The 12,132-nt window shown below is 47.4% G+C and overlaps 1 protein-coding gene across 4 annotated transcripts in view; it reads right to left on the bottom strand.

The window, feature by feature from the left end:
- Positions 1 to 12,132, bottom strand: part of LOC142575565 (phosphatidylcholine:ceramide cholinephosphotransferase 2-like) — a 276,015-nt gene that overhangs the window by 115,071 nt on the left and 148,812 nt on the right. The gene's annotated exons all lie outside the window — the stretch shown is intronic.

Genomic DNA, 12,132 nt, shown 5'->3' with positions numbered 1-12,132 from the left:
CTATACCTAGCGATGATGTCAGAAGGGCCTTGCAAGACATGAAACGGGGAAAATCGGCAGGAGAAGATGGAATAACAGTAGATTTAATCAAAGACGGAGGAGACATAATGCTTGGAAAGCTGGCAGCTTTCTATACGAAGTGTCTATCGACTGCAAGGGTCCAAGAAAACTGGAAGAATGTAAACATTATACTAATCCCCAAAAAGGGAGACGTTAAAGAAATGAAAACTATAGGCCCATTAACTTACTCCCAGTATTATATAAAATAGTCACCAAAACAATCTCGAATAGAATAAGGGCAATACTGGACTTTAGTCAACCAAGGGAACAGGCTGGCTTCAGGAAGGGATACTCTACAATGGATCACATCCATGCCATTAATCCGGTAATCGAGAAATCCGCAGAGTACAATAAACCTCTCTATATGGCTTTCATAGATTACGAAAAGGCGTTCGATTTAGTAGAGATACCAGCAGTCACAGAAGCATTACGTAATCAAGGAGTACAGACCGCTTACATAAATAATATCTACAAAAATTCCACAGCCACCTTACTTCTGCACAAGTAGGAAGATGCTTATAAATAAAGGGGTCAGACAAGGACACACAATATTTCCAATGCTATTCACTGCGTGCTTGGAACAAGTATTCAAGCTATTAAACTGGGAAGGCTTAGGAGTAAGGATCGACGGCGAATTTCTCAGCTACCTTCGATTTGCCGATGACATTGTTCTATTCAACAACACTGCGGACAAGTTGCAACAAATGATAGATGACCTTAACAGAGAGAGCGCAAGAGTGGGGTTGAATATTAATATGCAGAAGACAAAGATATTAATGAATAGCAGGGCAAGAGAACAAGAATTCAGGATCGCCAGTCAGCCTCCAGAGTCGGTGAAGGAGTACGTTTACCTAGGTCAATTAATCACAGGAAAACCTGATCATGAGAAGGAAATGCATAGAATAAAAATGGGTTGGATCGCACACGGCAGACATTATCAGCTCCTGACTGGAAGCTTGCCATTATCATTTAAAAGCAAGGTGTACAATCAGTGCATTTTACCAGTACTGACATATGGGGCAGAGACTTGGAGACTGACAAAGAAGCTTGAGAACAATTTAAGGACCGCGCAAAGAGCGATGGAACGAAGAATGGTAGGCATGTGTTAAGAGACAGAAAGAGAGCGGTTTGGGATCAGAGAGCAAACGGGTATAACCGATATTCTAATGTACACAAAGAGAAAGAAATGGAGCTGGGCAGGTCATGTAACGCGCAGGTTAGACAATCGTTGTACCATTAGGGTTATAGAATGGATACTAAGAGAAGGGAAACGCAGTCGAGGACGGCAGAAGACTAGGTGGAGCGATGAAATTAGGAAATTCCCGGGTGCTTGTTGGAATCGGTTGGCGCAAGACAGGGCTAATTGGAGACAGCAGGGACAGGCCTTCGCCCTGCAGTGAATATGATGGTGAATGCAGTGAATGATGGTGATGATTGTGCAAACATTACGAAAGACCGAACAGCAAGAATAACAGCACCCCCCCCCCCCCCCCAATGTAGGATGCTATAAATAAAATACCCAAACTCAAAGCGAACCGGCAGCCAGAAGTAAGACGATTAGTCTTACTGAAGATAAATTTTGAAAGAACCCTCCTGCGCAGTTTGATGAAGTGGCGGTTAGAAGGCGCAGAATGATGGCTGCCAAGTCCGCTCATATTGTATATTGAATATTGCTCCTAGCAGTTGTAATATTTACTTTAGTTAGTAATGGCAAATTGTGTGCTAAACTCCAGAAAGTCCGAACACAATTCGACATAGATTAAATTAAAAGAGCTTGTTCATATTTATTTCTAACCTGGACAGTACATTCGTACAAAAAAAAAAGGAAAGGAAAAAGGAAAATAAAAATAAAAGCCCACTGAACTGACAACTGAGTAATAATTTGTTATAATGCGGTAATTATTTATCAGTGATTCGTTTGCTAAGCTATCTACAGTCTGAAACACCGTTCAGCGTTTAAAGATGCTACTATGGTCTTTTAGTTAAATTTCCAGCGCTTAAATCGAGACCTGTATTCTTAGAAAGCTCTTGAGGAATTGTTAGAAGGAGTAAATTCAATATTGATGTACATACATATCATTAGCGAAGGCGGGCGGCCAATGCGAAGCAGTACATATCAAGGAAAAGCTCCGTAAATTCACCCCCAGAATTTTCAGGCATTAAATTCCGCGTACAAATAATGATAGGCTGGACTTTGTGGGTTCAGTCATCTATTTTCAGCGGTTAACGTGATAAACGCTGGGTTTCGCGTGAACTGTCTGAAAAGGGGAAATCGGACTTCGGCCAGGGCCACGAAGCTTCTTCTTAATGATCATCATTGAACTATAATATTGAACTATAATATGAATAATACAGATTAACTATTTCTCCACTCGTGTCATTCTACTGACACCGATCGAGAGCCTTATTTGTTGCACAGACGGGCAGCATGCAGGCACAAGATTGCATAGCTCAGACGACTTGCTCGCTCGCCCAAATTTGCATCTTAGGACGGCACATTTAAGGCCAGGGCTTGCCTCTTCGCAGGGCCTTTTGTATCGCCGTCCAAAACGCTCAAAACCGGGGCACGGTTCTCATTAACGAGAAAGAAAAAGAAAAGACAACAAAAAATGTGCGCGTTTCAAGCAGCGCCTCGCAGTTGTGCAAAACTGCCCCACACAGCGTCGCTCTGCTCGAAAGGCGCGGGACGTTTAGCATTTGCATTTAGAGAGGGATGCCTTGTGCAAAGGCAGCATGATTGGCCGCCGAGCCGAACAAGCTGAGGTTTTTAGCGGTCGATTATGCAGGCGCGGGGGGGGGGGGGGCGGACACGTCAAACCCTTTTCCTCCCTTCTATTGTTCCCTCCCGTAAGTGCGTTGGTGAGACAGCGCTGCCTAATATAAAGTGCACGGTAGAAGAAGAGCTGCGGACTGGTTTAGAGCAGCCGGCACTGTTGTTAAAGAAAGTATCCCTTCATGCAAAGCCTCCCCTCGTACGGAGCGTTTAATAGACGACCAGCTGCTACCGCAGGCCATGAGGATTGTCGGCCACTTTTATGCCACGTAGACATGGTAAATTTCCCCAACCGTGAAATTTTGAGGCAGGCGGATTGTTGTTGTTCTCCATATTACGCTTTCTTTATTTTATTATCATTATTATTTTGTGTTTAACTGTGACAGCTGTTAACTGTCATCCTCATCATCATCCGCCTATTTCACGTCCAGTGTGCAATGAAGGCCTTCTTCCCAGCGATCTACAATTACCCATGTCTTGTTACCAAGGCAACGAACTGCGCATGACGTCACGGCGAGCTGGTGCGGGAACTTGAAGGCGGCGTCGCCGCCCCGCATTTCTTTTTTGTGCCTCTGTCGCTTTGTAAAGCAGCATGCTCTCGCGGCAATGGTGGCTTTTGTTTTCTCCGTCGCACTGTTTTCTATAGAAGAAATACTTTAGCACTGATACAAGTCAGGCTATTTTTCTTCTCAGTGCGTCTTTAAAAGCTGCATTAGTATAAGTTGCACCTCTGCAAAAGCAAAACGGCCACTCTGCATCGTGGCAGGAGCCATGGTAAGACAGAAAAGGACGCAACAAGAAAGACGGGCTACAGCTGCCAGCAGCTCGCCGTGAGGCTACGCATTTTGACTGCGTCCACTATGGGCCCTAGTTAACTAGTTATCGGCAAAGAAGGACTAAATTTCCTTCCGAAGGAACCGAACAATTAACATTGCAAGTTTCGAGACCTTTTCTCATGCCGTAACGATTCCAGTAGGGTAAACTACTTTGAAATCATTGACGTCACGCGCCGACGCACCGGCGCTGCAGTTCTGGCACGAAAATTAAAAAAAAAAGAAAACGAAAGAGAAATGGGGCCCATTTTTCGTTTAGCTAATAATGCAACCTTTCACTGTCAAGTGTATGGAGATATGAACGAATACTCCGGCAGTTTAAACAGATTCACTGTTTACAGCGTTAAGAAGGTGGCACCTGGTCGGTCACCAAAGTGCAGACGACGGTTGCCGAGAAAGCTATGTCGGCATTGAGAGGGGGCGCACGAAATCTAGTCGCTTACCTCCCTCCCTTCTCACTAAAACAAAAGTAGTCCCTAGTGATTTCGTTAGTTCTGATAGCCGGACTGTCTGACTGACTACCATAAAATAGAATACGAGCTGTTATCTCTACACACTGTGTTTAATAGGCCCGTCAATCTGGCTCCAGTCCACGATTAACGAGAATTGACATTTGCTTCAGCGCGCCTACGGAGAAGTAAATGACGCGAGAAAAGGGAATAATAACGTAATCTTATGTAAAAGCAAGCGCCTGGGCCACAATGGGAAAGGCAGGCGGATCGAAAGAATAATAAGACGGACCGGATGGGCTTCAGAAACGACTCCTCGGTCTTCCTTAATGCCCCCTATCAGATTACGTCAACCCATTTGCAAAAGAGGGGCGGCAGGGAGGCAACAATTTTGCAGCAGAGAGAGAACGATCAGGCGCGACAGCCGCCGGGTTGTGAAACCCAATCACTGGAGCGACCTTTGGCTTTGTTGTACGTGCGCAAACAAAAACGGCCACACCGAAGCCAGACGGCGCCCCTTCTTATGAGGCTAGTAGTGTCTACACGGAGACGCGCACACAATCTGGTCACTCGGACGTTACAGAACATATTGCTTTTTAGTCTGCATTTTTTTTTGTCTGCGTTGCAATACATTTTCATTTTTGTGTTTCTCTCATGTCGTCGCTAACGTTAACACCCCGATTCGATTACGAATCAGTCTTGTTTCCCAGCGGGAACTTTTTCTTTTTTCTCGTCACATCTCCGTGCATGCTCGACATAGATTTGTTGTGAAAGGACAGACAGGCCGCTGCGTTCATATCATGTGGCAGCTATCAATGAACAAATGAGACTCGCGATTTACGTATACCTGAATGCCTGTAGTACGCGTTCTATATACGCGATTTGTATACTGTTAAGAACGGCCCGCTGAGGTGCAAGTTTTGCCAGCCAGTTGCGACAGCGGCGTCAACTTTTCTTGGAAAGCCACCGTTACGCTCTAGCCTCGGCGACGTTGTGACTAAACGCGATCGGCGGACAAACTATTGTTACTGAACCCGCCACCGCCGATCTAATCTGCTATGAGCGGGGGCGTTACCGAGAGAACGTCTCCGGAGGCCCCTTACCTCGCGCCGTTCAAGACGCAAGACAACGGACAACCGGCGGCCGCGCTGCGGGGGTCAGCTCGGGGAATCGGATGTGCCGTTCCTGATGTCAACTCCGAGTTCTGCGAAGGCCGTCTGACGTCGGTTGGGGACCGTGAACCTCGCGCAAAGAGGTGTGAGTGTAAGCCCTCGTCTACGGTGCCTGGTCGAACGTTTCCCTCACCTTGGGATCGAGGGAGGACCTAGTGTTTTTAAACCGCTCTTGTGCGGCTGCTCAGTGCACTTTCTCTCGCAGTCATGCTAGACTGATGAACTGCAACGTCCTTATGTAGATACTGTAAATAAACCCATATTCCTCGTTCTCGATGAGAAGTAGTCCTTCCCTTCAAGAACGTCCTCAGCGTGGATAAGTTCGACGACGGCATGGGCCAGCTACCATCTAATTCACGCCCGACTCCAATCTTGACAACTGGTTACGAACGGTGGGATTGACCTCCCAATCCTCACAATACTCTGTGCACGTGTAACGTCTTTGCTGATAAAGCACTTCGAAAGCAAATGAACGCCTTCGTATTTTCGGTGCTGAAGATATCGCGCACTTTTAAAAACAGTTCCGCCCTTTGGGGTGTAAGTTTGCCACGCAAGGATAATCGTCATCTGTCTTGCTTGCGTTTCCTTTCTTGAAAACGCTGCGCTCATTACTATCCTGTCGAGAATGCGCGGTCATGCTGATAACGCGCATGTCGTTCGTTACTGCGAAGTACCGGGCTCGCAGCTTTAAAGAAAAGGAATTGCGGGCAAGACAGATGACGATTGTTGTTGCGCGGCAAATATACACCCCGAAGGGTGGGAATGTTTTTAAGAGTGCGAGGCATCGGTTCTGTGACGCGACTGCCAACTGCCGCAGAAAGTGGTCATAACAAGAGGCCTCCGCGCGCTGGTTACATTCCGGAAGAAGGACGACCTTGTTTGAAGGTTTATTGCGTGTTTCACTAAATTGGCAAAAGTATCGCAGGAACAAGGCACTGCATCGGCGAAGCGGTTCGCACGCAAGGACACTTAATAAGAACTGGTGCCGGTCAAACGCTACAACGAACGAGACGTTACGAAGATATCAGGGCCAGTGACAAAGACTGTTTGTTTGTTTGAACTGTCAGGCCCAAAAATGGGCCTTTAGAGGAGTAGAAGGAAAATACAAAAAAGATACCAAATTTAGCTACATGTCGAGCGAAAAATGACAAGAAGGTACAACGGTAGTATCTACAGTAAGTGAAATGCGGTGAACAAAGAGAAAATAAACTTATTTTATGCGCATCAGATACAAAAATACATGCTAAGACGCATTCATACCAGACTCTTAAGATAGGGCACTCTAAACCAGCCGTAAAAGCAGTGACGGAGGAAGCTATGAATATATTTGGCAAGTCATTCCATTCTTTTATTCACCCGCGGAGAAAAGCTGTATTTAAATGTGTCATTCCGTGTAAATGGCGGCTGTATGCATAAACTGTACCTTTGTCTAAAGTACTGATGTGGTGAAATTACACACAGTTCAAATAAATTAATTTTAACCCGATCATGAATAATTAGAAATAAAAATTTTAATCTGTCAAACTTCATCCACAGTTCTAAAGCGGAGAGGTTTGCACAACTGCATAGTTCAGTAGGAGAGTGCATGCGCTGATATTAATTAAATATGAATCCGGAAGCGAGTCGTTGAACTCTGTCCAGTTTGTGACGGTTAATAGCTGTGTGAGGGTCCCATACTATCTTAGCATATTCAATAATTGGCCGTATTATTATCTTACATGCCAGGCTTTTCACTTCAGGAGTTGCGCTATACAGTCTTCGCCTGAGACCCCACAGAACTTTATTGGCCCTGCTACATACTTCATTGATGTGCGTGTTCCAACTCAAGTCTGGGGTAAATATTAATGCTAAACATTTATATTCTGTTACTCTTCTTAGTCCAAGAGGACCGGTGCTGTATGCACTGAGTTCAGTGATATTTGCCATTTACTACACCATCGTAAGAATATTTGTTAATTGTTGTTGAGGTCTAACTGGTCTCTTAAAGATTCGATCCTATTATATATGACGCAGTCATCTGCAAACAGTCTTAGCGGGACGGTTATATCAGAAGGCAAATCATTAATAAAGATAAGGTATTCTTATAAATGAACGACGTTGTCAATCCAGCTATAGGTGACGCATGTGGTCTTTCCTACGAATAGTAGCGAACGACAGACTGAGTTTGGTCGGCAGCCGGCGACCGCTACTCGTGATTGCGACCGATGCGATGACAAGTCACGGACTGTAGTTACATAACACACTCCCCCCACCCCCACCCCGACCCCTTTTTTTAATAAGGAGCTGAATTTAGAAAACTTCTCGTTAGTAAATGTTCTGTTCTTATCGGTCGACCGCCTTCGCTAATAATACGCCCGACAGCATAATTGACTGCCAGATGCTGTTACGAACGCTTCGAACGTGAGCACATCCTCGTGAATACGACCCAAAAAGCCGAATTCACCAAAGTTGTCATTGGCAAGAGGTCTCTGTCACTATCCATCCACCTCCACGAATGTGCTGGACATCGCGGCTATATACAGTCGGCGCGCCTTTATGCTCACGAACCGTGCTATATAAGCGCTTTCTATAAATACGGGCCGCCCTCAATGCGCCCAGATCTTGCGTCACAATCGAGCCAGGCCGCGTATGCCATCTCATCAGTGCCGCAGATAAAAGCAGCTCCCGAATCGACCAGTTAAATTCCCCCCGGCAGGGCGGCTGCCACGCCCTCCTCCCGCATTCACAGCCCACCGCGCGCGCCCCTAGCTCACGAACAGAACGGCGTACGCCAAGGCGCGGCGTCAGGCGCGACATACACGCGCACGCACGCAGTAGTGGCTTGCAGGCGGCCGTCGCGCCATCGTGGCTATAGCAAGGCCAGCCGGCGGCGCGCGCGCCGGCGTATAGACGTTGTTGCCCCATCGGTTGCGGGGCGCGCTCGCCCAACGCACAAAGGGGCCCCCGAAAGGCTCGAACGCTAGATGCCCTCGTTCATCTATTCCTTCCCGTCACACAGCACTAGCCAATAACGCCCGGCTAGCGCCAAAGGCTCGGCCGCCTGAAGCTTCCTTTGCAGAAAATGTACTATACGTTCATATCTTCTCGTCCGGCGAGCCGCGCTAACGCGATTCGTCGTCCGCCGCGCAGGGAACAGTGAAGTCCATTACGTCATCAGCCGCCTCCCAAATTATTTGTTATACAGGTCACTTCGTTGTAAAAGGTCGCGCACCGCACCACTCACAACAGAACAGGGACAGAATTATTCCGTCGGTATACAGGTCATTTCGTTGTAAGAGGCGCTCGTCGCAGAGGCGCTCGACTGTATTCAAAGTCGGCCGCGTTCTCTAATATGGCCGACATCACGATTGACTCGCATTTGCTCTTGCGAACAGTTTTACAGCATAAGCATTTTTTTTTTAATGAACACAGGCCCTGCAGTTTTTTCGACTGGCACGCGGGCCCGTTCTACCCACTGCACTACAGCGCCGCGCTGACGCATGCACCCGAAAGCAGTACGGTCGCATGCACTGTAGGCGAGAGGTGCACCCAGGAGTCAGTAACAGCTGTCCGCGGTCCATTTGAGACGGCACTGCTAAGCGCGCGCGCACACACACACACGCACACACACCCTCAACGCAGTGAGCGACTACGTGACAGCCACAAAGTGACCCCGCTGCCTGCGCTTCCACAAGTGTCTCGTGTTGCGTTAGGCCTCTGTGTGTTCAAGCTATACATAGCATATACTTCGTTCTATTCCTGCCTTTTTTTGTTGCCCTCGGAAACACAAACAATGCGGCGTGCTTTCATCATCTGAAAAGAGACCTTTCAGAGCTGTCACTGAAATTCAGGGACGCGAATCGATCGGCGAAAGTGTGCACGCATGCAGCGTCCACGGATTGTTTGGCGGGCACAGGTGTGGCGGCCAGTGCACCCACTATATGACATATATTATTTGGGAGCTCAAAGAGAAATATAAAATAAAGGTGCTCCAGCCTGTGCCACTGTATACCTCTATATGACGGTCATCCTGGCACTCGGCGCGGTGGCTCTGTGGCATGTAGCGCTGTACTGCTGAGTCGCGAAGCCGCCGGTTCGAGCCCCGGCCGCGGTCGCGGCAGCCGCATTCCCGTAGGGACGGAGTTTTACAGTGCCGGTCTATTATGTTTACCGGCTTCCACTACGGCGATCGAGAAGAGAGACGTAGCATTACGGCATGCAAACAATCATCGGTCAACGTCACAATTGCGCCCCAAGGGCGGCACATTCAGGAACGAGTGACATCACGAAGTCACTTTTATCTCTCGCCAAAAACAAACGCTCTACGCGAGGCCATTCCGTGCGCGCTGACCAACTGTTTTTTCGGACTGGCATTTATCCACGATTTTGCACTTTGGGTGCATTTCCATAACCCCCATTCATTTATTTTAAATTGGCTTACGCCTGCTTTTTGCAGTTCAGCAGGCGTCAGCTTCTCATGCACTTTAACCTAATTTCGCACTGGACGGAACAAGAGTTTGAAAACGGGCGGAATGCCCAAACGCTCGCACACTTAGATTTAGGTGCCCTTTAAAGGACATTAAAGGGCAACACTAAATACTTTTACGGTCGTATTCTTTCAAGAGTCTGCTTTCATTCATTTGGCCAAAATGGTAGATTACAAGCGGATAAAATCAAGGCCGCGGCCCTTCCTTCTTTGAATACCGCACGCTATCCGCAGTATCGGTGTGCCAATGCTACGTCACGGATTTCAAAGTGTTTTTGCATGTTCTGGTTGTATCTAGTGAGGAGAACGAGTTCTCAAAAACTCGCCAGGGAGATTCTTTTGACTCCTGTAGAACGCGAAATAATGCTGTTTTCTATGAACAAAAAGCTATATTTACACCCGAACAGAAACAACCCAAATCCGTGACGTCACGAGCAGCTAGTGCGGGAACTACAAGGTTGCGTGATTGCACACACGCAGCAGTTGCACACACGCAGAGGCGTCCCTTCTTCCTGCAAGCGCGGCTTGGAAGTTTATGGCAGAGGCAAGGCTTACAAATACGGTGTTGCCCTACAAAGCCCTGATCCACGGCCGATAGCGCACGTATAGGAACGACCGCTACAGCGGTACATTATGGTTTCAGCATCCGGCAAAAGAGCATTACTCCGTTGCGTCAGATGCGACATATTTCTCGAAATGCATACGAAGGAAATTAGCAGATGGATGCCCGAAATTTTCCTTCTTTTTTCTTTTTCTCTTTTCAACCACTCCTCTGCTGAGAAGCGAGACCTACATATCAGTTCACTTCCTTATTTTCACATTAAAATGAGAACAAGTTGAAACACTACTACTAAAAAAAAAAAACTATGGGGTTTAACGTGCCAAAACCACTTTCTGATTATGAGGCACGCCGTAGTGGAGGACTCCGGAAATTTCGACCACCCGGGGTTCTTTAACGTGCACGTAAATCTAAGTACACCGGTGTTTTCGCATTTCGCCCCCATCGACATGCGACCGCCGCGGCCGGGATTCGATCCCGCGATTTCGTGCTCGGCAGCCCAACACCATAGTCACTGAGCAACCACGGCGGGTACTACTATTATTATTATTATTATTATTATTATTATTTTGTCATTTTTAATATTATTGTTATTATTAATAAAACAAAGAAGATGAATAAGATATATGCAAGTACGCGATAAAGGAAAAGCAGCCTCAAACAGCCGAGTGAAACAAGTTCTCGCAGAAATCTAATATGCGCCGCAAACGAAGTGCGGAGGGCGCTTCGCACTTTGTACATTATCTCTTTTATAACAGAAAACCCGGAAGCACCTCCAAGAAGAAGAAGAAGAAAAAAGAACAGGCAACAATGACAGTGCCAGTCAGCTGTATGGACAACCATAGTTCAAAGAAAGATAGAGGGGAGGCCATCTTAAGCAAACAGGGGAGGAGTTTCACGTTTGCTGCAGTGCGGCGAGTAATTCTGCGACATTAGCGTGAAATGCGCGCGATCACCACGTTCAGAGTCAGTCACGACCTGTCGCGGGTGGCGCCAGCTTTCAGACCTCATAGGTCGACTATGTTGCCGTCGCAGCGGCCAAACTTGGCTGCGGGTAGACGCAGAACGGCGCGGGACGTCCACACAGAGAGGCCGCTCTCAAGAGAGAAAACTCTTGACCTTTAGCTCGTCGCCGGATGTGAAGGCGCAGCAGCCGCCCCGGCCCGCTGGAGCTCTCGCGTGAACGGACGGCATCGACGAAAAATATGAGACGTGAGAAGAGAAAGGACCGCACGAAAATTAAGTACGACGATTCGCAGACGCAGCCAAGTGCGCACGCCATTGGCGTATCACGCCGTCGTCCAGTACAACAAACAAACAATCACAAATACTCTGCTAGTGGGCAAAGCATGCGTTCTGTGACTGCAGTCTAGAATTACGGGAGCGTGCACCGCAAAGGACCTGCTCATGCAACCGCGCGGAAACTTAAGTTTCTTTTCTCCAAAGCTCCCGTGGCCAGCACATGTATGCAACTGGTGCTGCATATGAATTATATGGCCGAACGACAGACTGCAGTCCTTTTTTTCCGTCAAACGTGCAGAAAGGAATTCACGAAGCCGTTTCCCACGAAGGTATGAAACTAAAGGTCAGTTTTCGAGCTTCGTATCACAGGAGAAGAGCTCGGTAAGAAAGATAGAGCGTATGGACGGAACACCGTTTACAGTATCCGCCAGTTAAAGGTTGCCGAAGAAGGAGATCAATTTTTTTCCCGTATATTCTCAGAATAGTTTGACTTTACTGTGTGTACAGCACAAAGCGTTATGGTCACTATACTGTCGGAGTGCATAAAATGTGTGTGCACTACAACGGGAACTGGCCGAA

This window comes from Dermacentor variabilis, chromosome 1 (assembly GCF_050947875.1).
Source record: "Dermacentor variabilis isolate Ectoservices chromosome 1, ASM5094787v1, whole genome shotgun sequence".
Taxonomy (NCBI): domain Eukaryota; kingdom Metazoa; phylum Arthropoda; class Arachnida; order Ixodida; family Ixodidae; genus Dermacentor; species Dermacentor variabilis.
Note: the sequence above shows the minus strand (reverse complement) of the source record. Positions and strands in the feature narration are given on the sequence as shown.